Consider the following 10,943-nt stretch of genomic DNA (forward strand, 5'->3'; position numbering starts at 1 on the left):
GGCTATTTGGGCCCTGCCTGAGTCATCACATCAGATTCACTGAAGGACACTCACCAGCACTGGGAAAGCCTCTCCAGGTAGTTCTAATCTACAACCTCATTGTGACTAAAAGTCCAGGGAATGCTACTGCTGGTGTCCATGGGAAGAAGCCCTTGAGGCCACAACTATTTTAATTCCAAAGTGAAGAACCATCAGTTAATTTCACATTTATGTACAGGCTGGTATTGGTGCACTTTGCACACCTGAAAACCTCAGCAAGGAAAAAATAATTCTGTGATCAGGGGTGTACATTTGTGAAAATGCCCCAAACTTTTTTTTAGATGGGGGCATAGGGCCCAACAATGCTCCATGGTCTCTGGCACACACTCTCCCCAGAACCAAATACAACACTAGTTAGGGGCCTCTGTGATTACAGAGATGTACTCCAAGTCTTAAAATATTGAATTAACTACAGTCTTTGTGGACTGGCCAACTCACCCAGAGGGTGAGACAGAAGCTCTCCTCTGTGATTTTTAAAACCATAAGAGCTCTCCCTGGGTCCATCCATTCTTGACCAATCGTGGGGGAGTTTTATAACCCAATTAGAGGAAAGTCTGGCCAAATGCAGAGCCTATACACAAACTTTAACAACACCTTCAAAATATGTACTTGTTTAGTCAAATCTATAGATCTGGAATTTCAGCATTATTTGGGAATTGTTTCACTGAAAGCTGGTTGACCATGTGGCTCTGGAAACCCCAGCGTCATTCTAGACCAATTCCACTCACAGCCCAGCTCAGGTACAGGTGTGTGACAATGACAGAAGAGAACAAAGTCCCCAAACCTGGATGAACCAACTGGGACAGTGGCCAGGGAGACCATGACTCCATCCACAGTCAGCCCTTGGAATCTACCAAGACACATCCCTCAGCTTAGGACACAGTCTCAGCAGAGAGGAAGGGAGGTAGAAAGTCAAAGCTACTTCCTAGGACCTCTGATCTCAGTCTAACACAAGCAGCCTCCCCATGGAAGTGAGAAACAGTGGGGACACCCTCCTCCACACCATGACTGGGGATTAAGGAGTCGACACTGGGAGGGTCGGGCAAGTATATCCAGAACCTCACGAACCCTGGAGGTGGGTGGAATCCCTCTGGCCCATCTTCAATATCTGTCACCAGAAATCCCACTACATCCCAGAACTCTGTCACACACCCAGAAGGCCATCAGCAGACAAAGACCAAATGCTGACCGAGAGAAGGCTTTGCAGATTAATACCTCATTGCAAAGAGAAAAAAAGAAAACAAGTTCATGAGCCTGTGTCACCCTCAGTGTATTCACATGGGATTACAACTTTGAAAACTGTTGCCTTTGCCAAGTTCCCAAAGCCTTTGCCACATTTCCTGTGAATGCAGGGGCTGCTCGGCTCAGAGCAGTCTCACCTTGACTGCTACTTCACTCAGGAACCCCAACTTTAAACATGACCAGGGATCTTCAGAGGCTCAGGGAGCACAGGAAGTGATGTGTGACAAGGACTTCCAGGACCCAGCCAGGCACCCAGGGCCTGAGTCTTCCCGTCGCCTTCCAGCCCATCTCCTGAACTTCACTCAAGAGATGCCCCTAGCTCTCCCCAGGAGCAGATCTGGACCTCCATCACCTCTGAACCAGCTCCAGAGGCTTTGAGATTCTCAGAATATTGATCCCAATTGCATTGTGGGTTATAGCACAATCCACTGTAACCACGAAACTTTTCCTTCCCTATCAAGGCTAAGATCAAGAAACAGACTGGAGATGGAAACAGACAACCTTTATTTATCTCCTTCTCGTTCGTGGCCATGATTGGTAAGAGAGAATGAGAAGCCAAGGAGCTGGAAAGGGACTCAGCTTCCTAGAGCCTGGATTTGGACACCCTTCTCCTGCTGCTAGCTCATTCATTCTTAGTGCTCAGAAGCTCATGGACCTTCAAGGGGTAACTTACACATTCTGAGAGGATAGCTCTTCCATCCTGCCTTCTGCATTTTCCAGCAGGGCAGCATCGGCCATTCATTTACCAGTAGTGTGCGTCACCCTCTCATTAACATTGTGCTAAAGAGCCCCCGAGTCTGGCTGGCAAAAGTGGAGGGGCCAGACGGAGTGTGTTCTGACAGCAAGCGCGACTTAGCGTCTGGGAGGTCATAAGTTAACAGCTCTGCTCGGAAAGCAGGAAGGCTGGAGGACAAAGGGAGGGAGAGCTGCTGAGCCCCTGGACAACAGAGCTCAGTTTGGTGGGGAACAAAGGCGCTCGCCAGCGCCATCTCCCTTGCCCATCCCCGGCCAAAATCCCAAAGGGAACCAGTTCCTGCCAGGGAACTTGCTCACTCCCCGCAAACACCCAACTCTGTGCTTCTGCGGAGCCAAACCTCCGGCAGTGGGTCTGACTCCCTCCCGCTGCCACAGGGCCCCTCCTGAAGTGGATCACCTAAGGAGAAGCGAGCTAAGCCTGCCCCTCCTGCTCCCGTGCACCTTGCCTACCCACCCCAGCTAATACGCCAGATCCCCAGCACCACAAGCCTGGCAGTGTGCAAGTAGCCCAGACGGGCCACGCCACCCCACAGTGAATCCCGCCCCTAGGAGAGGGGAAGAGAAGGCACACACCAGTCTGACTGTGGCCCCAGCGGTGGGCTGGGGGCAGACATCAGGTCTGACTGTGGCCCCGCCCACCAACTCCAGTTATACACCACAGCACAGGGGAAGTGCCCTGCAGGTCCTCACCACTCCAGGGACTATCCAAAATGACCAAACAGAAGAATTCCCCTCAGAAGAATCTCCAGGAAAAAAAAACAGCTAATGAACTGATCAAAAAGGATTTAAATAATATAACAGAAAGTGAATTTAGAATAATAGTCATAAAATTAATCACTGGGCTTGAAAACAGTATAGAGGACAGCAGAGAATCCCTTGCTACAGAGATCAAGGGACTAAGGAACAGTCACGAGGAGCTGAAAAACGCTTCAAACGAAATGCAAAACAAAATGGAAATGACGACGGCTCGGCTTGAAGAGGCAGAGGAGAGAATAGGTGAACTAGAAGATAAAGTTATGGAAAAAGAGGAAGCTGAGAAAAAGAAAAAAAATCCAGGAGTATGAGGGGAAAATTAGAGAACTAAGTGATACACTAAAAAGAAATAATATACGCATAATTGCTATCCCAGAGGAGGAAGAGAGAGGGAAAGGTGCTGAAGGGGTACTTGAAGAAATAATAGCTGAGAACTTCCCTGAACTGGGGAAGGAAAAAGGCATTGAAATCCAAGAGGCACAGAGAACTCCCTTCAGACGTAACTTGAATCGATCTTCTGCACGACATATCATAGTGAAACTGGCAAAATACAAGGATAAAGAGAAAATTCTGAAAGCAGCAAGGGATAAACGTGCCCTCACATATAAAGGGAGACCTATAAGACTCATGACTGATCTGTCTTTTGAAACTTGGCAGGCCAGAAAGGATTGGCACGATATCTTCAGTGTACTAAACAGAAAAAATATGCAGCCGAGAATCCTTTATCCAGCAAGTCTGTCATTTAGAATAGAAGGAAAGATAAAGGTCTTCCCAAACAAAAACTGAAGGAATTTGTCACCACTAAACCAGCCCTACAAGAGATCCTAAGGGGGATCCTGTGAGACAAAGTACCAGAGACATCACTACAAGCATAAAACATACAGACATCACAATGACTCTAAACCCGTATCTTTCTATAATAACACTGAATGTAAATGGATTAAATGCGCCAACCAAAAGACATAGGGTATCAGAATGGATAAAAAAACAAGACCCATCTATTTACTGTCTACACGAGACTCATTTTAGACCTGAGGACACCTTTAGATTGAGAGTGAGGGGATGGAGAACTATTTATCATGCTACTGGAAGCCAAAAGAAAGCTGGAGTAGCCATACTTATATCAGACAAACTAGACTTTAAATTAAAGGCTGTAACAAGAGATGAAGAAGGGCATTATATAATAATCATAGGGTCTATCCATCAGGAAGAGCTAACAATTATAAATGTCTATGCGCCGAATACCGGAGCCCCCAAATATATAAAACAATTATTCATAAACATAAGCAGCCTTATTGATAAGAATGTGGTAATTGCAGGGGACTTTAACACTCCACTTACAGAAATGGATAGATCATCTAGACACACGGTCAATAAAGAAACAAGGGCCCTGAATGATACATTGGATCAGATGGACTTGACACATATATTTAGAACTCTGCATCCCAAAGCAACAGAATATACTTTCTTCTCGAGTGCACATGGAACATTCTCCAAGATAGCTCATATACTGGGTCACAAAACAGCCCTTCATAAGTTTACAAGAATTGAAATTACACCATGCATACTTTCAGACCACAATGCTATGAAGCTTGAAATCAACCACAGGAAAAAGTCTGGAAAACCTCCAAAAGCATGGAGGTTAAAGAACACCCTACTAACGAATGAGTGGGTCAACCAGGCAATTAGAGAAGAAATTTAAAAATATATGGAAACAAACGAAAATGAAAATACAACAATCCAAATGCTTTGGGACGCAGCGAAGGCAGTCCTGAGAGGAAAATACATTGCAATCCAGGCCTATCTCAAGAAACAAGAAAAATCCCAAATACAAAATCTAACAGCACACCTAAAGGAAATAGAAGCAGAACAGCAAAGGCAGCCTAAACCCAGCAGAAGAAGAGAAATAATAAGGATCAGAGCAGAAATAAACAATATCGAATCAAAAAAAACTGTAGAGCAGATCAACGAAACCAAGAGTTGGTTTTTTGAAAAAATAAACAAAATTGACAAACCTCTAGCCAGGCTTCTCAAAAACATTGCGCTAAGGTCCCTTAATTAATCTGTCTCATTGGACTATTTCCCTGTTGTGGATACATACCTGCATATGGGATATGTTGAGGTCATGCTGTGTCCTGCATCGGTTTCTCCAATTTCTGCTGAAAAATCAAGGACTTTTTCTCCCAATTTAGATCCCAACTTTCCCTAACCCTTCTCTTGAAAAGCTGCCATTATTAAACAATTCATCACTATTACTGAGAAGATCAAAGTCACTAGGATTCAGTCTTTTGACAAATACTGCCTTCCTATGTAGAACAAACTGCAGGAAAACAGAGCTGGCTTAGTGGTCACTAGAGGGCACCTGTGAATGGCCAGCATCCAAAAAGGAACATCCTCAGGGACTTGGAACTTCTGTCTTGTGTGTCAAAGCCCAGAGAGGGACTCTCCAGGATGCACTGAGTGGGCATCCCCCCCCACCACCACAGATTAGTCAGCAATCAGCATTGGTTCAAGCACATGTGCTGGGATTGGAGTCCAGTCACTGCCTCTGAACTTGTCCCCTGGAAGCATCTCCAAGCAAGTAGAGGCATTGCTGGCTGAACCCAACTAGTCCTGGGCTCCAGGTCTTCACCCTGGCAAGCTGTTCAAAGATCTTCCTCCAGGGCACAGAATGGAAGCATCAGCTCCACATTCACCAGGATCGGAATTCCCCAATCTTGATTGATACGTGGGTCTCTTAACTACTGCAGCTGTAGGCTGGGCCCCTTCCCAAACCACCACCTACCCAGAGGATCCACACACAACTCTCTACCCACAGATTTCCTGAAGCATCTGAGGAGGGAGGACCAAACATGATGCTGGTCTGACCCAGGCTCACACCTGGATGACCCCCAGTCAGGGCCACCTGGTCCCCACACCTTCCCTGACATCTGAGGAGGTGTCAGCCACCACCCTCTGGGACACCTGGGACACCAAAGGGCTGGTAGCTCTACAGCAGGGAAAGCAAGACTGCCTCAATGGGGGGGGGGGAAGCCCCATCCTGACCCTGAGCACAGATGTGGTCACTGTGTGTCTGAGCCCCCTGTCCCCAGATGTGGTCACTGTGTGTCTGAGCCCCCTGTCCCCAGATGTGGTCACTGTGTGTCTGAGCCCCCTGTCCTCAGCCCATCTTAGTGATGGGTCATCCTGTCATCACACTGGGGTTAAAATGGTGTCAAGCATTCTCTCAATCAGGTTTTCTCTTCCTGCTCAGTTATCCCCTGACATGTAGTCTCTACTGAAATATAAACTTTCCTCGTGCCATCTAGGAATGTACAGTGATTGCATCTCCCAAAATGCCTCCAAGTCAATTCTATGGCACTTCAGCCACTGTCCTAGGCTCCCAGGCACCCCCAGTTCTGACCCCTGAAGCCCTTCCTCCTGGAAAACCTATTATGTTCATTTGCATCTAGTACTTTGCCTTAGGATACTGAAACAGTGCCCCTTGTATTCAAGTATTCAACAAGAACTTAAATGTATTTACACAGAAGTGTGTCCATTACAGGTTGTCCTTACATTTATACTGAAAATGGCTTAAGTGTAAAACATTTCCCTTACAGTGAGGATTTGCCACAAGCTTTAAGGCAGAACATGAGCATTTCCTCACATGTTAAGACAGCCCTAAAAACATCTGAAAAGTCACTTAATCAAATGTTATATCCCTCTAGAGTCAATCAGGAAGAATTCTGGGTCTGGCCCTTGTCCTCTTCCCTGAGCTGCTCTGATATAAAGCTCTTTTTAGGTCTCCCTGGAAGAAAAGAACATAAAATCCAGGCTGATTGGACCCTCCTGAGGCTGAGCATCTGCACCCAGAGTACAAATTCCGATCACCCAGGTCCTTCAGAACCATTGCTATTTGGGCCCCGCCTTGATCATCACATAAGACTGACTGAAGAAAGGACACTCATCAGCACTGGGAGACCCTCTACAGGTAGTTCTAATCCACAGCCTCAGTGTGACTAAAATCCCAGCCCCTGCAGTACATTGAGGTGGGGAATTCCCCCCTGCTCTCACGTGGCTCATGACAGGATACATGCTATTCCCCTATGGGAGGAAATCTCTACCCAGGCTGCATTCTGAAATCACCCAGATGCTTCAAAAATATAAATCCTTGAGACTTCAGTACATTTGGGCTGAGGGCCAAACACTGGCAATGACCTATGAAAAGAGGAGTCCACTGTTGGGACTGGGAAGGAGTCTGCAGCTGAATTCCCTTGTACACATGATCCATGATCTCACTGACCAGGACTTACAGTGGGATTTACTAAGTGTTGGGTGAGGTCAAGTACAGACTGAGGGGTTCACCTTCTGAAAGGACTTTATGCACAAGAAAATGGACACCCTAGACAGGGGTAGGAGCCAGCTTGTAAGTAGCACTGGAGGGTGATGTGCAACTAACACAGAAGGAGCGCATCTCTCAAAGGAAAAGCATGCTCGATGTACTCAGGATGGTGCAGAAGATCAGTGTGGCTGGAACACGGATAATCGAGGAAGTTGAGCCTGAACGAGTGGTCAGACATGGAAAGAAATCACTGTCCTGGATAGCCTAATAAAGAGATTTGGTCTGCAAACCAGGGACAGTGAGAGAAAGATCCCCATAATAATGCTGTGGCTGTTGATCTTGAGAGTGACCTTCCGTGCCTGGACTTTTTACTTCTAAATATGGAAACCTCTAGTTCATGCCCCATATGTATGACATTGGATTTCAAGATTTCTGCTTAAGTTGAAGCTGTGTGTGAGGGATGGAGGGAATTCAGGAATTGTTCCCTGTGAGGAATGGTGTGGGCCCCCAGCGTGTGATCTACACGAACATCCTAAAATCCCTGATGGGACCCCTACAACCTCAGCTGTCCAAGGTATCTCCACACCCATTTCCTGTCTCCTCTCCAGCAGACTCCACCCCAGAGGCAGTCAGTCACTTTATATGACTAGGCTGAGCCTGGAACTTCAATAATTTGAATGTCAAAGCCTACTGTACCTAACACAAGGGATGCCATTGCTGCTTCTAGTCCCCATATCTGATGGAATGAAAGAAGCTGTGTAATAGAGAAAAGGGACATCTAGTTGTGTATTTTATCTGGGGCTCAGGAGGAACACAGACAGAGACCTCGGGCAGGGAGAAAACTCAGCTTCCTGCTGCTTTGGGACCCGTCATTCTCTCTCTCCTCCATTGCTCTTCCTGCATGGAGACTCCATCCCCATGATGGCAGCTTTCAGACCAGAGAGTTGGAAACCTGCCTTCAGCCTTTCCTGCTTGATGGATCAGATGTCTTTCCTGTCAGGTTCCTGAGCCTCATTCCCTCCATTCAATGTGCAGCTGCTGCTTCTCACCCAAGTAGACACTTTTTTGCATTACAATAAAAGTACCCAGCATAGTTTTCTAAATTTTCTTAATTAAGACATGTTCTCCACATTTCCTCAAACATGTTGACAAAGTCAAAGTCAATCTACTCAAAAGGATATGTATTCAAAGTTTTGTCTTGAACAATTTGTCAGGTACAAACATATACCTGTATGTATACATCTCTCATTTCACATTCCTAACAATGCCTAGTTAAGGCACAACAGGAATGAGGGTATTTGCAGATAATTGATCTCCCATGGAAAATATTAGCTTAGTGAGAATTCTATTGCCTGATGGGTCACAGAGGGCACCCATCACCTCACCCCAGAGGCAGAAATGAACATTCCCATCTGGTGCTGGGGTTGACTGAGAACTTCTGACCTGTTAAAAACCAGACCAAGGGTCATACTAGGATTGCTGCACTGGGCAGTGCACCACATGTCAGTCATTGACAGCCTTGGGTACATGCACATCTGACCGGGACTGGATCACGACCACCCTGATCAGGGGCCTCCCCCCACCCACCCACCCAGAAACAAGCTCCTGTGTCCATTTATCAGTGTTAGGTGGGTTGGTCTGAACACCAAGGACAAGACAAGCAAGGTTGCCAGTGAGGATGTTACTGCTGGTGTCCATGGGAAAAGCCCAACTTGATGCCACAACTAGTTGAATTCCAGAGTGAAGAACCATCAGCTAATTTCACGTTTACGTACAGACTGGTGTTTCTGTACTTCACACTAGCCTGGAAACCCTCAGCAAGGAAAAAAGAATTCTGCAATCAGGGGTGTGCATTTGTGAGAATTACCCAAACTTTCGTTTTCAAGGTAGGGCATGTGGCCCAACGTTGTTCCACGATCTCTGCCACATTGCGATCAGGCACACACACTCCTGGGGACCAAACCAAGCACTAGTTTAGCTGTGATTACAGAGATGGACTCCAAGTCCTAAGTCCTCGAATTAACCACAGTCTTTGTGGACTGGCCTGTCTTAACTAGAGAGACAGAAACTCTCCTCCTTTGTGCATTTTAAAAATCACAAGAGATCTCACTGGGTCCATCCATAATTGACCAAAAATGGGGGAGTTTTCTAACCCTATTAGAGGAAATTCTGGCCAGAGGCAGAGGATATACACAAACTTTGACAACACCTTCAAAATAGGTGCTTGTTTGGTCAAATCTACATCTGGAATTTCAGCCTGATTAGGGAATTGTTTCATTGAAAGATAGTTGACCTGGGACTTTGGAAACCCCATCTTCTCTAGTCCACAGCTATCCTCTCCCAAGATTCTACTCACAGGTGCAGTTGTGTGATGATGGCTGAAGAGAACAAAAGCCTAAAACTTGGATGAGTCAACTGGGACAGTGGCCTGGTTGGCCTTGACTATCTACAGGCAGCCCTTGGAATCCACCAGAACATATTCCTCAGCTCAGGACACAGTCTCAGCAGACAGTAAAGGAGGCGTAAAGTTAAGGCTACTTCCTAGGACCTCTGAACTCAGCCTCATACAGCCTCCCATGGAACATGAACAGGAGCGTGGACACCCCCCACCCTTCAACACCATGACTGGGGGTTGAGGAACCAACATTGGGAGAGTTGGGCAAGTGGATCCAGAACCTCACTAACTCTGGACTCAGGTGGAATCTCTCTGGCCCATCTTCAAGATCTGTCATCAGAAATCCCACTACATCTCAGAGCTCTGTCACACACCCAGAAGGCCATCAGCAGACAAATGACCAAATGCTGACTAAGAAGTCTTTGCAGATTAACACCTCATTGCAAAGCAGGAAAAAACTCATGAATCTGTGTCACCTGCAGCGTATTCATGTGGGATTCCAACTTTGGAAACAGCTGCCTTTGCCAAGTTCCCAAAGCCACTGGGGTCGGTCACATCTCCTGTGGATACAAGGGCTGCTCTGGCTGAGGGCAGTCTCACCTTGACTGCTACTTCACTCAGGAGCCTGAACTTTAAATATGACCAGGGACTCTTAGAGGCTCAGGGAGCACAGGAAGTGATGTGTGACAAGGACCTCCAGGACCTAGCCAAGCAGCCAGGGCCCAAGTCTTCCCTGGTCACCTTCAAGACCATCACCTGAACTTCACCAAGAGATGTCCCCATCTCTCCCCAGGAGCAGGACTAGACCTCCATTAACTCTGAACCAGCTCTAGAGGCTTTGTGATTCTCAGAATACTGATCCCAATTGCATTGGGTGATAAGGTGTTAGCACAGTCCACTGTAACAATGAAACCTTTCCTTCCCCAATGCTAAGGTCAAGAAGTAGAATTGAGATGGAAACAGACAACATTTATTATCCTCTTCTCCTTGGTGGCCATGATTGGAGAGAGAATTGGAAGCCAAGGAGCTGGATAGTGACTCAGCTTCCTAGGCCTTGAGATGGCCACCCTTCTTTGGCTGCTATCTCATTCATTCTTAGTGTCAGGCTCATGAATCTTCAAAGGGTAGCTTGCACATTCTGAGAGGATAGCTCTTCCATCCTGCCTTCTGCGTTTTCCAGTAGGACGGCATCATCCATTTATTTACCAGTACTGCACCTCACCCTTTCATTGACATTGAGCTGAAGCTCCTTAAGTAATCTGTCTTAGAAGAATATTTCTGTGTTGTATATGCGCACCTGTATCCTTGATGTTTCAGGGTCACGCTCTCTCCAATTTCTGGCGAGAAGTCAATGAGTTTTTTCTCCAAATTTAGATTCCAACTTACCCTAGTCTTTCTCTTGAAAATTTGCTATTATTAAACAATCCATCACTCTAT

The sequence above is a fragment of the Panthera leo genome, chromosome A1, assembly GCF_018350215.1.
Source record: "Panthera leo isolate Ple1 chromosome A1, P.leo_Ple1_pat1.1, whole genome shotgun sequence".
NCBI classification, from domain to species: domain Eukaryota; kingdom Metazoa; phylum Chordata; class Mammalia; order Carnivora; family Felidae; genus Panthera; species Panthera leo.